At 39.0% G+C, this 19,187-nt stretch overlaps 1 protein-coding gene across 11 annotated transcripts in view; it reads left to right on the top strand.

Moving 5' to 3' along the window:
* ATP7A (ATPase copper transporting alpha) overlaps nt 1-19,187 on the top strand; it is a 154,689-nt gene that overhangs the window by 1,063 nt on the left and 134,439 nt on the right. The window lies entirely within an intron of this gene.

Here is a 19,187-nt window from a genome sequence, read left to right as displayed (position 1 = left end):
CTTATTTATTATTTTTTAAAAAAGATTTTATTTATTTATTTGAGAGAGTGTGAGAGTGAGAAAATTGCAGGAGCGGGGGTAGGGTGGAGTGGGAGCAAGGGGAGGGGCACACTCCCCTCAGATAGGGAGCCTGAGGCAGGGTTTGGGTCCCGGGACCCAGAAATCATGACCTGAGCCCAAGGCAGATGCTCAACTGACTGAGCCGCCCAGGTGCCCCAATATTGACTAACTTTAATCAAGAATTTTGATACATTCCAATGACTGAAAATAATGTTTATTTGCCAGCTGGGAAATTAAACTGTGAAAAGAGATTTGTCTGAGGTGATACAGGCACTGGCACAGGTGAGAATAATATTTGGGAATTTTAAAATTCCCTCTACTCATCTTTGTTAAAGGTTTTACAGAGTTTTGTTTCTAAGTTGTGATCTTTCTTAAAACATAAATCAAAGTGTGGGTGGAGGTGGGTGGTGGGCAGGAGAGAGAGGCAACAAGCCTATTTTGGTTCAATTTACCATCCCAGCAATCATGTTTTTTACTTATAAATCTTAGTCTTCAGGTCAATTTAATGTGATATAACTTGCTTGGTTACTTGCTGAAGCAGTATGGCAAGAAAACTATCAGAATACTTTAAGAATGTGTTTCATTAAAGTGTAAGGGTAGGATGTTTCTTGTTTAATAAATATGTTCCTAGCTTCTTCAGCACTGTTAGAAAATCGAAATGATTTCCATATCTTTGTTGAATTAAATGTGTGGGATATTGGTAGATTACATTAGTTTTCACAAATATTTCTTTCCTTAAAGAAAATGAAGATAAAATATCCCCATTTTGAGCCAGTTAATTGTACTTTGTCTCATGTTTTCTGTCCACATTTAGAATTGTACAGCTATGGTTTTTTTTTTTTTTTGTACAGCTATGTTTTTTAAACCTATTTTTACTCTAATTCTCTAGTGCAGAAATCCAATTTTCCAGACCTATACTCAGGAGTACATTTTCATAATATACTAATTGAAATTTAATGGGTTATTTTACATCTTAGGGGAATTGTTTTAACTTGGCCATTTTGTTTTTAAGAAATGTTTTGTTTTATGCTCTTGTAATTGTTGCTGATTCTGCTTGGGCATTGATGTCCCAAAGATTGGGAGGGAAAAATACTGGAATCACTTCCCTCCTCTACTCTGATCTGAGAGTTTGCAGGGCATTGTATATTCTTGGAGTTGTGAAGAAGATGGTTTCCACTCTCTTGAGTGTTCATTTAAGTGTGCTACCTGCCATTTAGGAGAGGAGAGCATTAAGAGGGCTTCTGTTAAGACCTGAAAAACTGTCAACAGAGATATAAGGACAGAGAAAAAGAATTCCATAGTGCAGAGCCCTTTAAAGAAAATTCTCAGGACTATTTAATTTGTAGCTGACTTCTAGTGTCATGAGAATACTTAAGAATTGATCCTTGAGCTAACAAAAGGTTACAAAGCTTGGTTGTAAAGTAGTTCCAAGTGTTATCTCCTTTGTTGATCTTTGCACTTATATTGGTAAGGAAAAAAGGTATCTTTTTTTGTGATAATAAGATTATTTGCTCTAAGAAATCTAATTGAATTATTTTTTTTTAAATTTATTTATGATAGTCACACACACAGAGAGAGAGAGAGAGGCAGAGACACAGGCAGAGGGAGAAGCAGGCTCCATGCACCGGGAGCCCGACGTGGGATTCGATCCCAGGTCTCCAGGATCACGCCCTGGGCCAAAGGCAGGCGCCAAACCGCTGCGCCACGCAGGGATCCCTAATTGAATTATTAAATCAATTAATAATAATGCTATTAAGGGGTGCCTGGGTGGCTCACTCGGTTAAGCATCTGATACAATCCCAACTCAGGTCTTGATCTCAAGGTTGTGAATTCAAGCCCTGCATTGGGCTCTATGCTGGGCATGGAGCCTACTTAAAAAAAAAAAAAGGCTAACAACCTATCAGAAAAATGGAAAAAAAATAATGCTATCAATATAAAGTATATTGTATTGATTATTAATAAATATATTATTAAAACATTACTATTAATATTATTTATATACGACCAATTTCATTTTGGCCAACAAATGCTTTCTGTTCTTTTACTATGCCATTTCACCATTAATTCTAAGTATCAGTTTTTAGTTCAGACTTACAGCCGCAGTATCTTGGTATTAATTTCTAATCACAGCTGTAAGTGGGTTTTTATGTATTAGCAATCAAATTGGTGTCATATGTCTTCAAGTATTGTTTGTCAAAAGCAAAGTGTTTTATCTGGCTTCTCTGTTTCTAGCTAGGTGGTAATTGGATGACTTTTAGTCATAAAAAACCTTTGTAGTCTTCATATAGTTTTTTTTAAAGGTTTTATTTATTTATTGAGAGACACAGAGAGAAAGAGGCAGAGACGTAGGCAGAGGAAGAAGCAGGTTCCCTGCAGGGAGCCCTATGTGGAACTCCATCTTGGGATCCTGGTATCACGCCCTGGGCTCAAGGCAGATGCTCAACCACTGAGCCACCCAGGCATCCCTTCATATAGTTTTAAAGTGTTAAATTCACTATATGATGACAGAAAAAATAATAATTTATTTAGTGCAGTATATTATTTGACCTTGAATTTAAGGTATGATTAGGATTGCATAAGAGTGTGTCCACTGTGTTTATTACAAAAATAACGCACAAGTGCCTGTTTCTTAACTTTGGGGGAAGTATTAAGTCATGGGATCTTGAAACTTTTTTTTTTGTGCACGGAAATGAAGGAGACTAGAACTGATCATTCCTCTGGTGTGATAAAATGAATCTGGTATTTTGTCTATAGTTTGCGCTTTGGTACGAGTTGACATATTCTTTCATAGGGCCAAATTTTATTTCTAGACCTGGCAAGTGGCTAGGCTGAGATTTAAAGCCAGTCAGTCTGGTCTTAGAACCTGTGTTCTTTTTTTTTTTTTTTAAAGATTTTATTTATTTATTCATGAGAGACACACACAGAGAGAGGCAGAGACACGGGCAGAGGGAGAAGCAGGCTCCATTCAGGGAGCCCGACGTGGGACTCTATCCCGGGTCTCCAGGATCATGACCTGGGCCGAAGGAGGCGCTAAACCGCTGAGCCACCCGGGCTGCCCAGAACCTGTGTTCTTACCTTACATAATGGAACTGTATTTTTTTTAAAGTAGACATTTGTGCAAAATTAACTCTATTGGAATTAAGTTCCTTGTTTGTCCTAAAGGGAGAAATAACTCATTTATCTTCTTTGAAAGTATGAATGAGCAAATAGATTTGATGATAAAAAAAAATAAAGTATTGGTGGCTCAGAATTTCCTTGATATATTCAAACTAAATTCGTAAGTAAGGACTCATAGTTTTGTTTTTAGCTAATTACATTATTTAAAGATATCCAAAAAGGGGGATCCTTGGATGGCTCAGAGGTTTAGTGACTGCCTTCGGCGCAGGGCATGGTCCAGGAGTCCCGGGATCTGGGGATCGGGTCCCACATCGGGCTCCCTGCATGGAGCCTGTTCTCTCTCTGCCTCTCTCTCTCTCTCTCTCTCTCTCTCTGGGTCTCTCATGAATAAATAAATAAAATAAAAAAAAAGATATGCTAAAAGACCTAACGTTTAAAATGGTTAGTCTTTTTTTTTGTATTTTCTAAGTCTCCCATGAAGAAAAGAGAAATGGTCTGTGTGTTTATTTTTATCTTTTTTGTAAAAGAAAGAATGTTTATTCAAAAAAAAAAAAAAAAGAAAAAAAGGGACGCCTGAGTGGCTCAGTGGTTGATTGTCTGCCTTCCGCTCAGGGCGTGGTCCTAGAGTCCCGAGATTAAAGATTTGAGTCCCTTATCTGGCTCCCCTCGAGGAGCCTACCTCTCCCTCCACCTGTGTCTCTGCCACTCTCTGTGTTTCTCATGAATAAATAAATAAAATCTTTTTTTATGTTTTTTTCTCTTTGTTTTTGTATTTTTATTGGAATGCTCTATAGCAATGTTAGAAAGTCATGAATAGATTTCAGAAATTTCAGAATCAGTCTTAGGATTTGCTCTTTTTAAAAAACTTTCTTTTATTTATTTTTTGTATATTTTTTATTGGTGTTCAGTTTGCCAACTATATAGCATAACATCCAGTGCTCATCAGTGCCCCCCTCAGTGCCTGTCACCCAGTCACCCCATCCCCCCGCCCACCTCCCTTTCCACTACCGCTTGTTCATTTCCCAGAGTTAGGAGTCTCTCATGTTCTGTCACCCTCACTGATATTTCCCACTCATTTTCTCTCCTTTCCTCTATAATCCCTTTCACTATTTTTTATATTCCTCAAATGAATGAGACCATATAATGTTGGTCCTTCTCCGGTTGACTTACTTCACTCAGCATAATACCCTCCAGTTTCTCTCTCTCTCCCTGTGTCTTTCATGAACAAATAAATAAAATCTTTAAAAAAATTATTTACTGTTAAAGTAATGTTAGCAACCTACCTATATAATAAAATTGTAAATTATAGTTTTGCAGTAATACAAATTGAGTGGACTGTAGGAGAAATATATTGATCAATCAGTATTTGCAGGCAATATTTAGTTTCCAAATGACACCACAGAAATATGGAAAACTCAGATTAGGAGGGCACAGTAGTCTACGTACACCTACAGTAAGCTAACATCATATCTCAAAACTAATTATGACACTTATTAAGTCAAATCACCCTGATGTACTTTTCCTGCTTCTCTACTGAGAAAACTCATGATGATCTACTTGTATAATTAGTGAGCTACAGACCCTGGGCCATTGAACTTTTCTGGATTATTTCTCTAATTGCTGAATGCTGAAACATACTTCTGAATGATTTATGTTTTTACAAAATATAGGCAGAAGAGAAGGCTTTATGTATGTCTAACCTACTCTGCAAAATAGTGCTGATCCTATGTCAGCACTCCAATGAATACGTGTTTATTGTGTGCTTGTTGTATATCTAGTGTTTATGTGGGTTCTGTAAGATATGCAAAGAAGCATAAGGCATATGCTCCAATGTCTAGCCAGAAAAAGAAATCTAATACCAAACAATTACAGAGTAATTAGGTACTAAACTATGATGCTGATTCCAAAGGTCTTCAGAATTTAAAAAGTAAGTGGGTATGAGTATTTGATATGTTTTTCATGGAGGAGGTGGGACTTGGGTTCATTGATTAACTCAGCAGTTACTTGGGTAGCTATGATTTGCAAGGTACTGGGGATATGCTTGTCAGTACAGCAGATGTGGTCCTGCTTTTCTGGAGTTTACAGATGAGTGAGGTGATAGGATTTAAATATATGGAAGAGAGCATTCCAGGTGAGGGAACCAAGCTAAACAAAATCATAGAAAGAAATGGCAAGCATGGACTATATGGCTGTGAGGGTACTTCCTGATTGTAGTAGAGATTTTATGTTGGGGAAGAGTTTTGAAAGGGATAGGTGAGAGCCATCTTTTGAATGCTTTGAATAGCTATTTAAGTCTGTGGAAAGTGGGGTGGGAGCAGTCTTGTGGGATTAAGCCCTTAACCTGGGGGATCTGACTCTATCTCTAACTCTATCTCCAGGTGGATAGCCTAAGAATTGAGTTAAATTGTAGGATACCCTGCTGGTGTTACAGAGAATTACTTGGTAGGGGAAAACTGCCAAACATCTGGTGTCAGAAGTGTTGTGAATGTGGTAGTAGTATGAGAGTTTAGGAGAAACATGAGAAGTAAGACTAGGATTTTCTTTTTTTTTTTTTAAAGATTTTATTCATTTATTCATGAGAGACAGAGAGAGAGAGAGAGAGAGAGAGAGAGAGGCAAAGACACAGGCAGAGGGAAAAGCAGGCTCCACGCAGGGAGCCTGGCATGGGACTCGATCCCAGGATTCCAGGATCACACCCTGGGCTGAAGGCAGGCGCTAAACCGCTGAGCCACCCGGGCTGCCTGGAAGACTAGGATTTTCTAATACAGCCATCTTTTGAATGCTTTGAGCAGCTATTTAATCTGTGGTAAATTCCTTGGATAGGGTGTTTTGGAGAGGGTTAGCATGCATGGGCTTTGGAGTCATAGGCCTCAATTTGATCCCATTTTCATTCTAATTGTTACCTGAGTTTAGAATTTTTTTTTTTTTTTTGAGAGAGAGAGAAAGCGCATGTGAGGGGCAGGACAGAGGGAGAGGGAGAGGGAGAGAGAAAGAATCTTAAGCAGGCTCCATGCTCAGCTTGGAGCCCCATGCAGGCCTCAGCTCATGACCCTGAGATCATGACCTGAGCCAAAATCAAGAGTCAGATGCTTAACTGAGTCACTCAAGTGCCCCCTGAGTTTAGAATTTTGTATTAAGTTTTCTTAGTGACAGGACTATGTAAGCAATAAAATGATATTTACACAGAGCAGCTGGGATTAGTAACCCTAGTAGCACCAAGTAGCACTAGAGAGCAATGTGTCAGTGGAAGTGCAAGAAGGAGGTTAGGCAAGAGAAAGAAATACATTCTGTGATGGTTGGTAGAATGCTATCAGAAATATCTTCAAGCACTACAGAGTACACTTGCTTCGCCTTTGTTTTCAGTTGTGTTCTTTTAAGAATAGTGTGTTTTCTTTGTCCAGATATGAGGAAAAGAAACTTAACTGCAGTTACTTGACATGACCACTTGAGGACTACCAATGTTATTTTAGGTTTTATTCTACATTTGAGTCATCTGGTCAGTTTCAGATTATCTTCTATATTTGAAGCATCCGACTAGATTATTCTGTCCAAGTTTTGTATTTTACCTAAACATAACTTGGTCAGAAGCTGATATAGTAAGTTTTGTCTATAATCTGTGTTAGTGTTCTCTCAGTTGGTTTAAGGCATGAGTGGATTACCAAATGAATGCTTGTTATGATCTGCCTTTTGTTTCTTGTTACCTTTGACTTTAATGTAAGTGTGATCATATTCTAAGGAGGTTTAACAGAATACTGTTATTCTGGCACTTTCTAGAATTTTTTCCTGCCAGATAAGTAGAAATGATTGATTACATCAGACCATTTTCATCTCTTCCCAATCCTTTATCAAGGTGATCTCCAACCTTATTATATGGAAGGCCTTCTTTTTATTTCTCTCTCTCTCTCTTTAAAGTAGGTTCCACGCCCAAAATGAGGCTTGAACTCACAACCTTGGGATCAAGAGTCATGTGCTCTACTGAGTGAGCCAGCCAGTGCTCCTGGTGGACCTTCTTTTAATCTGAGTCTTGAGATTAGGGCAGATACAATCATTGTAGTTCCTGAGAAGTAGTTGCTGGCTGTACTGTTCTCCCTTTCGCTCTGGGAATGTTAGCTGGGATGTGTGGCAGAAAGGGGTTGTAGCAGAGTGGAGAAAACATTATTGGAAGCCACCTTGGGGCTCCATGAAGCAAGACTCCTAGACCTACCAGTAGATCCTGATCTGCAGGTTGGAGACTTCTTTTGTTCATCTAGGGCTATTGTCTTACACAACTCTGGGGGCAGCAATCACATTGTTAGTACATAAATATTATAAATATATGTAAGTCTATAAATATTATGATGTGGACTTATACAATAGGCTGTGTTGAAACCTACCCAAACCATTTCTATTTCTAGCCCCTTTCTCTTCTCAATACCTACAACATTCAGCAGCCCAGGTAGTCCCAAGCTCATCACTTGAATCTCACTTCCCACCTTGAGGCTCTTCTGTAATCCAACAGATGAAATTTAGATCTTTGAGGATTTTAAGGGTTACATCATGTTTCTTACTCTATTTAAGTGTACTCATCAGTAAAATGGTGATACCTGCCCTCACTCATAGGTTGTTAAGAGTATCAAGTGAAATAATGTTGAAATCACTTTATAGATTATAGAGTGCTATATAAAATGTAGCATAATATTCTTTCTTGATGTGTTGTCTTGTAGTGGAAAGAGTACTGACTTTGAGGGATGCCTGAGTGGCTTAGTGGTTGGGCGTCTGCCCTCGGCTCAGGGTGTGATCTTGATAGAGTCCGACATCAGGCTCCCTGCATGGAGCCTACTTCTCCCTATGCCTGTGTCTCTACCTCTCTCTCTGTATCTCTCATGAATAAATAAATGAAATCTTAAAAAAAAGAGTACTGACTTTGGAGATAGTCTAGAGTTTAAGTTCCATTTCTGCTATTAACAAACTGTACCTTGGACAAATTAGTGTTTCTGGGCCTTTGTTTCTGTCTATAAAAGGAAACTAATAATGCCACTCCTCTCTACCTAGAAACCCAAGAGTTATTTTTTTCCTTGCCCCGACATTGAGTCAGGTTACCAAGTCTGTTGTCTAGTTACCTTTTTTCTTTTAAGTAAGCCCTATGCTCAATATGGGGCTTGAATTTACAACCCCCATTGATGAAGAGTCACATGCTAAGCCAACTGAGCTAGCCAGGCCCCCCTGTTGTCTAGTTCTTGATATTTATCAACATTTCTCCCTCTTCTGTATCTCCATTTAGTCCCTAATCATTTCCTTTCTGGGCTATACTCTTTTAAAAGTTTATGGTAGGGGTACCTGGGTGGCACAGTGGGTTAAGTGTCAGACTCTTGGTTTCAGCTCAGGTCCTGATCTCAGGGTTGTGAGATCTAACCCTGCTTTGGCTCCACGCTTATTGGGGGAGTCTGCTTGTCCCTCTCCCTCTGCTCCTCCTGCTCTCTTCTCTCTCTCAAAAATAAAAGCACAGACTCTGGATCAAACTTACTGGGTTCAGATTTTGGTTGTCACTTACTAGCTGTGTGACCTTGGGAAAGTTCCTTAACCTCTCTGTCTCAATTTCATCATCTGTAAATGGAGATAATATTAGTACCTATCCCATTAAGTTGTGAAGATTAAAATAGTAAAAAATATTAAGTACTATTATTTATTATTATTCACTGACAAAAATATTAAGTACTATTATTTATTATTATTCACTGACAAAAATTTTAGTTTGAATAAAAAGAAGCATGTCATAAAACACAGTACATAATTTTTATTAAAACTGTGTGTGTTTATCTCCTAAACTAACACAACACACACACACACACCCCTACCTCAAAATGTTAATGTAGTTATCTCTTGGTCGTAGATTGATTTGTTGTTTATTTTTATATTTGCTTATCTATGTTTTATATTTTTCTCTAGTTGATGTTTATTCCTTATATATATATTTTTTGATTATTCGTTATATTTTAAAGGAAAAAAAGACACAAAATATCTCTTCTATGAAGTCTTCACTGAACTCCCTTCCTTCATCCTTTAGATCACCAGTGTAGCATGCATTGCTAAACTCCTTGAAGGCAGAGCCTATGTTGTATTCATTCACTTTTTTTATTCCCAGCTGGGCCTAGTATAGAATCTAGAAGATACTAGGAACTTGGCAGTATCAGTAAGGTGAAGAAGAAATGGAATTATGTATGAGCCTGGCACTTTACATGTATTACCTCATAATGTTTCTCTCAACAGTCCCATGAGTAAGTTATCTATGTTTTTTTTTTTGTTATCTATGTTTTTAAATGAGAAAATTGTGTATCAAACAGCTCAAACAATTTGCTGAAAGTCATATGGCTACTAAGGTGCAAAATTTAGATTCAAGTCCAACTCTGCCTGGTGCCAAAGATTTTCTTTTTAATGTATATCAAATTAATGAATTGCTTAATGAATATCCTTGCTGTTTCTAATGAAATAATTTATGAAGCACTTCTTTGTAAACAAAAATGTGCTGTGTGAATGTAAGGATATGTTGTTGTTGTTTCTTTTGTGATATTCTATTTTCACCTACACCCTCAATTTTGACTAGGCAAACCTGTTTTCCTGTTCCCACACACAATTTTTCTTCTCTGTTCAACTGGCATTTTATTTCCTTTTGTCTTTTTATATTGCTCATGCTCTATCCACTTTTTATGAACTTGGTTTCTAATAATGATGTGAAGCTTTTCAGGTTAATCCATGCATTTCCATCAAACTCATTATTGTGTATTATTATGGCTTTTGCTTGCTTGTGATAACAAAGCACTTGAGGGGTGCCTGGCTGGCTCAGGTTTCATGAGTTCAAGCCCCATGTTGGGTGTGGAGCCTACTTAAAAAACAAAAAAACAAAGCAGTTGAAACTTCCCAGTTAAAAACTCTAAAGGGTATGGAATGATATAGGCCTTTTCTGAATTCATTCTCATTTATGTGTATCAAAAAATACCCAGCTAAACAGTTGCTTTTGACAATTTGGAACTTCTAGTCTCTTTTTAAAAGCTGAACTCCCCATACATTCCTAGTACATAGTTTTTCATCCTTATATGTTCTGATGGTGATTGAACTTTGAATAGGAGAGAATGTTATCAGATTTTCACCTTCGTTAACTGAAGTGTATTAAACAGGTCATTAAAGGAATTAAGGGGTTGGGTGTGGGTGGGGATATAGATCTGGACTATATTTACAGGGTGTCTGCTTGCTTCATACTGAAAATTGTTCTTTGAACCTTGGTTTGATAAAAAAATATGAAAAATATGCATGTTAGGAGTAGTCAAACTATTTTGAAAAATAGATACATATTTTTATGTTTTAGTCATAGCATACAAATAGTCCATCTCTAAGAAGACAAAACAGTTTTTTAAAAAAACCTTTTATTTTTATTTATTTATCTTTAAAGATCTTATTCATTTATTTATGATAGACATAGAGTAGGGTGGGTGGGCAGAGACACAGGCAGAAGGAGAAGCAGGCTCCATATCAGGAGCCTGACGCAGGACTAGATCCTCCAGGATCTGGGACTCCAGGATCACGCCCTGGGCCAAAGGCAGGCGCTAAACCGCTGAGCCACCCAGGGATCCCTGACAAAACAGTTAAAATTTTTTTTTTATTTATTTGAGGGAGAGAGTAAAAGAGAGGGAGAGCACAAGCAGGGCGAGTGGCAGAGGGAGAGGGAGAAGTAGGCTCCCTGTGGAGCTCGATCCCAGGACCCTGAGATCATGACCTGAATTGAAGGCAGATGCTTAACTGACTGAGCCACCCAGGTGCCCCAAGACAAAATAGTTTTTCTACCAATATTTTAACTACTTTTTTTTTCAAGTCCTGGAAAGATTAATTATATTCTTACCTGATAGGGGAGATATTTTTGCATAATCAGCAAGATGAGTCACCAAGGTATACCACATGTACTGAGTATTACAGTTTCCTTCAACACAAGTTCAATGTTAGTGTGCATGGTGTTGGTGATATAAATCTACCTGATGCGTTTATGGTTTGGCTGATTTAACAGTATTAATGAAGCCAAAATTATAGATCTCATCCCTGTGTGTACTTGTCTCCTGGTGTCATTAGCTATACCTCTAACTCTGCTTCACAGTTTTCTGAGTGTAGTTTGTTAGTTAAGAGGCAGACTTGTCCAGAGGAGAGATAGGTCACTAAAATAGTCATCATCAATTCCCATGCTTTTTTTTTCTCTTGATAGGAGGGTCTATGATACCTAGGTGTATTTGTAATTTCAAACACTTTATACATATTTTTACTTATCAATGGAGGCTGCACTTAGAAACTTACTCCTTTGGACTTCCAGAATATTCTGCTCATGTCTCTGTGCTTTCAACTCTAGGTCCCTTTTGCCTTTATTCTAGACTCTTTTGCCTTAAAAGAACCCTTGGGTGGCTCAGTCGTTGAGCGTCTGCCTTAGAGTTTGGGTCATGATCTTGGTATCCTGGGATCAAGACACATCTTGGGCTCCCTGCTCAGTGTGGAGTCTCCCTCTCCCTCTGCCCCCCGCCCTCGTTCATATGCTCTCGCTCTCCATCTCTCAAATAAGTAAAATCTTCTTATTTTTTATTTCTAAAGATTTTATCCATTTATTCATGAGAGACACACAGAGAGAGGCAGAGCCATAGGCAGAGGGAGAAGCAGGCTCCCTGACTCATCCCCAGACCCAGGATCAACCCAAGCCACAGGCAGAAGCTCAACCGCTGAGCCACCCAAGCATCCCAGTAAAATCTTTTTAAAGCAACAACAACAACAACAACAACAACAAAACCTTTCATGGTTTCAGAGAACCAAGGAAAGCCTTGGCTCACTATATACATTTGTAAAAAGTAATAGTTTTTTTTTTCATCTCCATAAAGTGATCTCAACAAATGTCTCTGAAGTTGTAGATCTACAGTTTTGGAATTGAAAGTAAATAGCTTTTTGGGGGTTTAATAGGCTCATCTGTAGAGAAGTTTTAAGTGAGCCTCTGAAGATCCCATGAAATTGAGCCTCCAGTGCAGTCCAGGGTCTTTGTGATCTGTAGTACCTTTTACTAAGCATTGGTGAGGAATGAGGAATTTCACAGAAGTGAATTTTCCAGATAACTGAAGTCTACCCTTTATTTTTATTTATTTATTTATTTATTTATTTATTTATTTATTTATTTATTTATTTATTTATTTATGATAGTCACACAGAATGAGAGAGAGAGAGTCAGAGACACAGGCAGAGGGAGAAGCAGGCTCCATGCACCGGGAGCCCGACGTGGGATTCGATCCCGGGTCTCCAGGATCGCGCCCTGGGCCAAAGGCAGGCGCCAAACCGCTGCGCCACCCAGGGATCCCTGAAGTCTACCCTTTAAATTTTAGTCATTCAGAGGTCTTAAATGTGTCTTGGTCCGGTCCCTTATTGTATGAATCCTCCAAATGTATCACTGAAATACGTTAACTTTTTTATAAGTAGAAATACTTTTTTTCTTATTAGAAAATTAGTAGGGATCCCTGGGTGGCGCGGCAGTTTGGCGCCTGCCTTTGGCCCAGGGCGCCGATCCTGGAGACCCGGGATCGAATCCCACATCGGGCTCCCGATGCATGGAGCCTGCTTCTCCCTCTGCCTGTGTCTCTGCCTCTCTCTCTCTCTCTCTGTGACTATCATAAATAAATAAATTAAAAAAAAAGAAAATTAGTAAATGGTCAATGTAAAAACAAAATCTAGGCAATATTTTGATATCTGTCTTTACAGGGTTTTGTTTTTTTCTTTATAACATCACTACTTGATTTTATATATTACTTTGTTGGCTTACTGTCCATCTCCCACATGAGAATGTAAACTCCATGATGGTGTAAACTGTGTCTATGTTCTTCACTTGCTTTATCACCAGCATCTAGAATAGTACTTGAAATATAGTAGGAATTTAATAAATATTTGGTGACTGAATGAATGAAGAAAGTGATTATTACCCTAATTCTATCATCTAAGTAGTAGCTGTTGTTAAGATTATGATATAAATTCTTCCAAAAGTGGGGCACCTGGGTGGCTTACTCAGGTAAGCATCTGCCTTTGGCCCAGGTCTTGATCCCAGGGTCCTGGGATCGAGCACTGCATTGGGCTCCCTGCTCAGTGGGGAGTCTGCTTTTCCCTCTCCTTCTGCCTGCCACTCCTCCTACTTGTTCTTTCTCTCTCTCTCTCTCATTCTCTGTAAAATAAATAAATTAAAAAATTGGCATTTCTGTGTTAAAAGGGCATGCATATTTTCAGGCTTTGATAAATATTGCCAAATTATCTTTTAGAAACCCTACAGGGTTTTAGTTTGTGTTCCCATCAGCAGTGCATCAGAATTAATTCACTCAAAACTATTTTTTTAAGATTGTTTTATTTAAGAGCAAGGGATAGAGCATTCAAGGGAGCACATGAGCAGGAGGAGAGGGAGAGGGAGACAAGCCGACTCTACTGAGTGAGGAGTCTGACACGGGGCTCGATCCCAGGACCCTGAGATTAGGACCTGAGCTGAAATCAAGAGTCCAATGCTTAACTGACTGAGCCACCCAGGTGCCCCAAAACTATTTTTATATTGCAGATTTTGTGTAAAAGACCTTGTAAAATATATCAAGTATTTCATTCAGTAATATATTGCTTTCCTAAGCAGAATACCAGGACCTGACTTAATTATCTATGAAAGACCTGGCATGAGTTCACTTGTTATTGTTGTTGAAGATAGGCATCACTTACCCCTATCACTGCCTGCATGGGGCAGAGACATCTTTTCTAGAGCTGAAAATGTAAATAGGAGATAAGTGTCTGTTGGCATCTTGATTTCCTAATTGGAACTCACTGTGCATTTCTTCATAAAAGTCAGTGCTAAAATACTATTAATATATAATCTAGCTTCATTATTGCCAAGAAACTTTTGAAGATCAATCTGTGAACCTAGCCAAGAAACTTCTGAAGATCAATATGTGAACCTAGCCATCATGTATAATGTTCTTTCTATGAGAAAACATGGTTCATCTTCAAAATCAACTGAGAAACAACTATTCAAGGAACCCATTTCTTGGTTAAAAGTAGCTTATTGAGGTATAATTTTACATACCATAAAATTCACCCATTGTCTATTAATAGTTCATTTATGCAGTTGTGCAATTATTATTGTAATTCAGCGTCAGGGTCAATTTTTGTTTTCTCAGTCCATCTTTTCTGTATGGTAAAGTCATCTTTGAAAGGCCTCTTCAGGGATCCCTGGGTGGCTCAGTGGTTTAGCACCTGCCTTCGGTGCAGGGTGTGATCCTGGAGACCCGGGATTGAGTACCACATCAGGCTCCCTGCATGGAGCCTGGTTCTCTCACTGCCTGCGTCTCTGCCTCTCTCTCTCTCTCTCTCTCTCTCTCTGTGTGTGTCTCTCATGAATAAATAAATGAAATCTTTAAAAAAAAAAAGGCCTTTTCAAAAAAAAATGAAAGGCCTCTTCATTGAAAGATGGTGGATGTTGGATTCTAAAATTATTTTCTAATCTAATGATCTGAGTCTCTCTCTTCAATTTGACATATGCATCTTAATAGCACAAAATGATTTTATTTTAATTGATTTTTTCTTTTTCTTTTTTTTCTTTTTTTAGATTTTGAGAGAGTGCACATGTGCATGCATGTAAGCATGCAGGAGAGATGGGGTAGTAGCAGAGGGAGAGGGAGAAGCAAACTCCCCACAAGCAGGGAGCTGGATATGAAGTTTCATCTCAGGACTGTGAGATCATGACCTGAACTGAAGTCAGATGCTTAACCAACTGAGCCACCCAGGCACCCCACAAAATGGATTTTAAAAGCAGCAGGAAGGTCCTTTGCTATCTTTAGTAGTAAAATTTTAAGGGTTAGGCAGGCATGATACAGCCTAGATTCTGTTTGGTGTCCCATAGTAAGATCATTATTCTTTTTTTTAAGGATTTTTATTTATTTGTTCATGAGACATACAGAAAGAGAGAGGCAGAGACATAGGCAAAGGCAGAGGGAGACACAAGCAGGCTCCATGCAGGGAGCCCGATGCAGGATCCAATCCTGGTACTCCAGGATCACATCCTGGGGCGAAAGCAGATACGCCTAACTGCTGAGCCACCCAGGCGTCCCAAGATCATTATTCTTGGTCCTTTCACATAAAAAAGTTCCACAGAATGAGTACAGTCATAGTTCCCAACAGAAACGTAGGTATTAAATGGAACAAAATGTGAGTAGTTCTCTTATGCTCCCCAATCCTGCTGGCAATGAAGTACGCAAGCTGGTGACATCTCCCAATCCACCTAGGAAGCTGGCTGCTACAGTCTACAAGCTAGGGCCACTGATTCTCAGTGAAGCACCCAGAGAAGGGGCCTTTGGTATATTCACTTAGTGCCCTACAACAGAGAACCCTGCACAGAAGCAGAGCAAGGACAGCCAGTATTTTAGGCAGGCCGGGCATAGCACAGTGAGAGCAAAGAACATGGCTTTATCATTGAGGTGCGGGATCACCAGGAAGGTCCTGCTTCCATCTCCTAGCATGCCAGTCAGCTCCTGACTTTTCATTTGTTCCCTGGAGTCCCAAACCCATACGAAGCCCCTTGCTAGGACTGCTGCTACCAAACACAGAAAACCCACTGTTTCCATGTTCTGTAAGTTGCACTCAAGGAACCCATTTTTAAATTGAAAAATAATAAATAAATAACCCATTTTAAATTCAGTAAATACTTATTGAGACCTGTCATATGTTTCAGAGAAATAGGCACTCAAAGGATATTTTTTTTCTTGATTCACTGTTAAGGCACCTAGTCAACACTTACTTTCAGGACAGTATAACCAGTTGCAGTTTTAACTTGGGGAGGAAACGTTGCTAGAATGTATGTGTTTGCACCAGGTAGGGGACCAGAGGGAGGGGATTCTATAGAACTTTGGGGACCAGAATCAAAAGAATAGCTACTCAGAAGAAACAGAAGGAAAAAACAGCTAGGGAATGATAAGGAAGTAGGAGAAATGGAAAGAATTGGAAAGTTTAATGTTTGTTTGGGGAGGGGGGGATACTGTTTGTGTGTCTTTTCAGAATGAGTGAAGTTGGACATTCATGTTAAATTGTATTTGTCACCAAAATGCCATGTGTGAATATTAGTATTTGCAAATACCTGTACAAAGCTGATCACTAGTGTTCTGTTTATAGTTGAGTACTTGAGAGCAGTGCTATACTGCTGCTATAGTATATGCAAAGAATCTCTTGAACCCACTCCCTATTTCAACTTTAATGACTGTTATCTTAGTTCAGGCCCTCATCTTTTGCCTGAACTGTTGTTTCTAGACAAAGAAACTGTTGTTTCTAGAGGAAAGAACATACTTTTGGGGAGTCTAAGAGATGTGACTTAGAATCAGACTCTATCATTCATTAGCTTCTTGGCATTAGGCAAAGAAGCTCTCATTATTCTGAACTTGAATTTCATATTCAAAAGGAGAGCAGTTTATTTTTTTCCATTTGTTTTTATTGAAGTTTGATTTGCCAACATATAGTATAATACCCAGTGCTCATCCCATCAAGTGCCCAAGGAGGACAGTTTAACATGATTGTTAGGATTATAGTATTTTAAAATCCTTGGCATATAATAGTAACTCAGTAACTTTTAATTACTTTTCCCTTTTATTATCTTCCCCTTTACCCATATTTCTACCTACTATCAGCATCATCTTCCAGTTTTTAAATCTTTATTTGAAAAAAAATCATAAAAGTAGTATATGGAGTTAAATATGGCCACCCAACCACACATGTTTAGCTCTTGTCTGTCTCAAACTCCACTAATATGATATAGTAAACAAATTTTAAAAAATATTTTATTTATTCATGAGAGACACACAGAGAGAGGCAGAGACATAAGAAGAGGGAGGAGAAGCAGGCTCCACGCAGAGAGCCCGATGTACTCGATCCCGGGACTCTGGGATCATGCCTTGAGCCAAAGGCAGATGCTCAACCACTGAGCTACCCAGGCATCCCGATAGTAAAGACATTTTAAAAGGCTTAAACCCACAAGGACAAAGAGAACAGAAGAGTAACATCAGCAGACGAAAGGTTTAAACACATAAGTGGAACATAGGAAACAGAAGAGGGGGAATCTTGCCTGCAAAGGGAGATATCAATGAAAGTGAGGTCTTTTATCATATTACCCATGAGAGGTTCAGAATTTGGAGGTAAGTATTTATTACTGAAAGGTGAGGAGGAGACCCATGGCTGAAAATAAAGGAAATGTTTTAAAAGTTGACAGAACAGGGACACCTAGGTGGCTCAGTGGTTGAGCGCCTGCCTTTGGCTCAAGGCAAGATCCTGGGATCCCAGGATTGAGTTCCACATCGGGCTCCCTGCAGGGAGCCTGCTTCTTTCTCTGCCTGTATCTCTGCCTCTCATGAATAAATAAATAAAATCTTTAAAAAAAATAACTGATAGAACAGGATTGGACCCCTCAGGTCTCTTCTGTTTCCTGCTACACTAAGGTGATCCTCTTGCTTGTTTCCCCATCCTACCCTGGGAAATAATGTGGCTGCGAACAAGTTATTTAACCTATTTCTACCTTAGTTTTCCCATCTGTAAGATGGAGGCAATTATAGTATTTACCTCAAGATTGTTGTAAGGATTAAATGAGGTAATATGTGCAAAATACTGTTCATGGTAACCTCTTGATGAATGTTGAGAAAGGAGATGTGGTGCCCAGGGACTTCCTAGTTGCCAAAGGCAGCTCTAGAATTTACATCATGGGGAACCCTGGGTGGCGCAGCGGTTTGGCGCCTGCCTTTGGCCCAGGGCGCGATCCTGGAGACCCGGGATCGAATCCCACGTCGGGCTCCCGGTGTATGGAGCCTGCTTCTCCCTCTGCCTATGTCTCTGCCTCTCTCTCTCTCTCTCTGTGACTATCATAAATAAAAAAAAATTAAAAATTAAAAAAAAAAGAATTTACATCATGCCCCATGGTGATTAGCAGGCTTTAATACTTAGGGTGGAAGATGGGGTCAGAACAGAGGTTTTGACCCTGCAGAAAGCACCTTTCCCAGTCCCTCTCCTTTGCTTCCAACTCTTTTAGGGATGTCTTGAGCTGTAAGACTGGCTCCAATTGGATCATTAAGCTCTTATTATTATTTTACTCGGTTAATATTTATTGGGTGCCTGCTCTGTGCTGAGGACTACTCAGGCTACTGGAATGACAGGTCAATAATAATAGCATTTATTGAGTGCTTACTGTTTTGCTAAGTGCTTTATATATATAAAGTTTTATAATTCTCATTACAACCCTGTGGGAACAGATGTTGTTATCTCTGTTTTATAGATAAGGAAACTGAGGCACAGAACTTAAGTAACATGCCCAAGGACACATAGCAAGTGGCAGAGATAGGAATCAAACAGTCTGGCTCTCAAGTCTGTTTTTAAACATTATGCCTCCCTACTTTTATGGAGCTTACGTTTTGGAAGGGGAAGACAGATAGTAGATAATTAAAGTACATAGATATCAAGTAGTGATACACAGTATGGTAAAGTGTAAAACAAGAAGATTGTGATATTAAGAGACTGGCAGAGGGTAGCTTTTAATGGAGAGGTCAATGTTTATGAGTATCAAATAAGAGATGTGACAGTTCTCTAAGAATTGATTAGAGTATTGCTGTCTCTGCAGATTTGCAAAATGCCCTTTTTATGATTTGATTCCTAATGCTATAGGCACATTTTGACATTGCTAATAAAAAAACAATAGCAGTTCGGGATGCCTGGGTGGCTCAGGGGTTGAGCATCTGCCTTCTGCTCAGGGCGTGATCCCGGGGTCCTGGGATCGAGTCCCACATCTGGCTCCCCACAGGGAGCCTGCTTCTCCCTCTGCCTATGTCTCTGCCTTTCTCTCTGTGTCTCTCATGAATAAATAAATGAAATCTTAAAAAAACCCCAAAACCCAGTTCATGTGCACTGATGGCTTACTGTATATGAAGGACTGTACTAAGCAATTTGCATAGATTGTTTCATTTTATTCTTAC

This window comes from Canis aureus, chromosome X (genome assembly GCF_053574225.1).
Source record: "Canis aureus isolate CA01 chromosome X, VMU_Caureus_v.1.0, whole genome shotgun sequence".
NCBI classification, from domain to species: domain Eukaryota; kingdom Metazoa; phylum Chordata; class Mammalia; order Carnivora; family Canidae; genus Canis; species Canis aureus.
The sequence above is the reverse complement of the archived record's forward strand: the minus strand, read 5'-3'. Positions and strand labels throughout refer to the sequence as shown.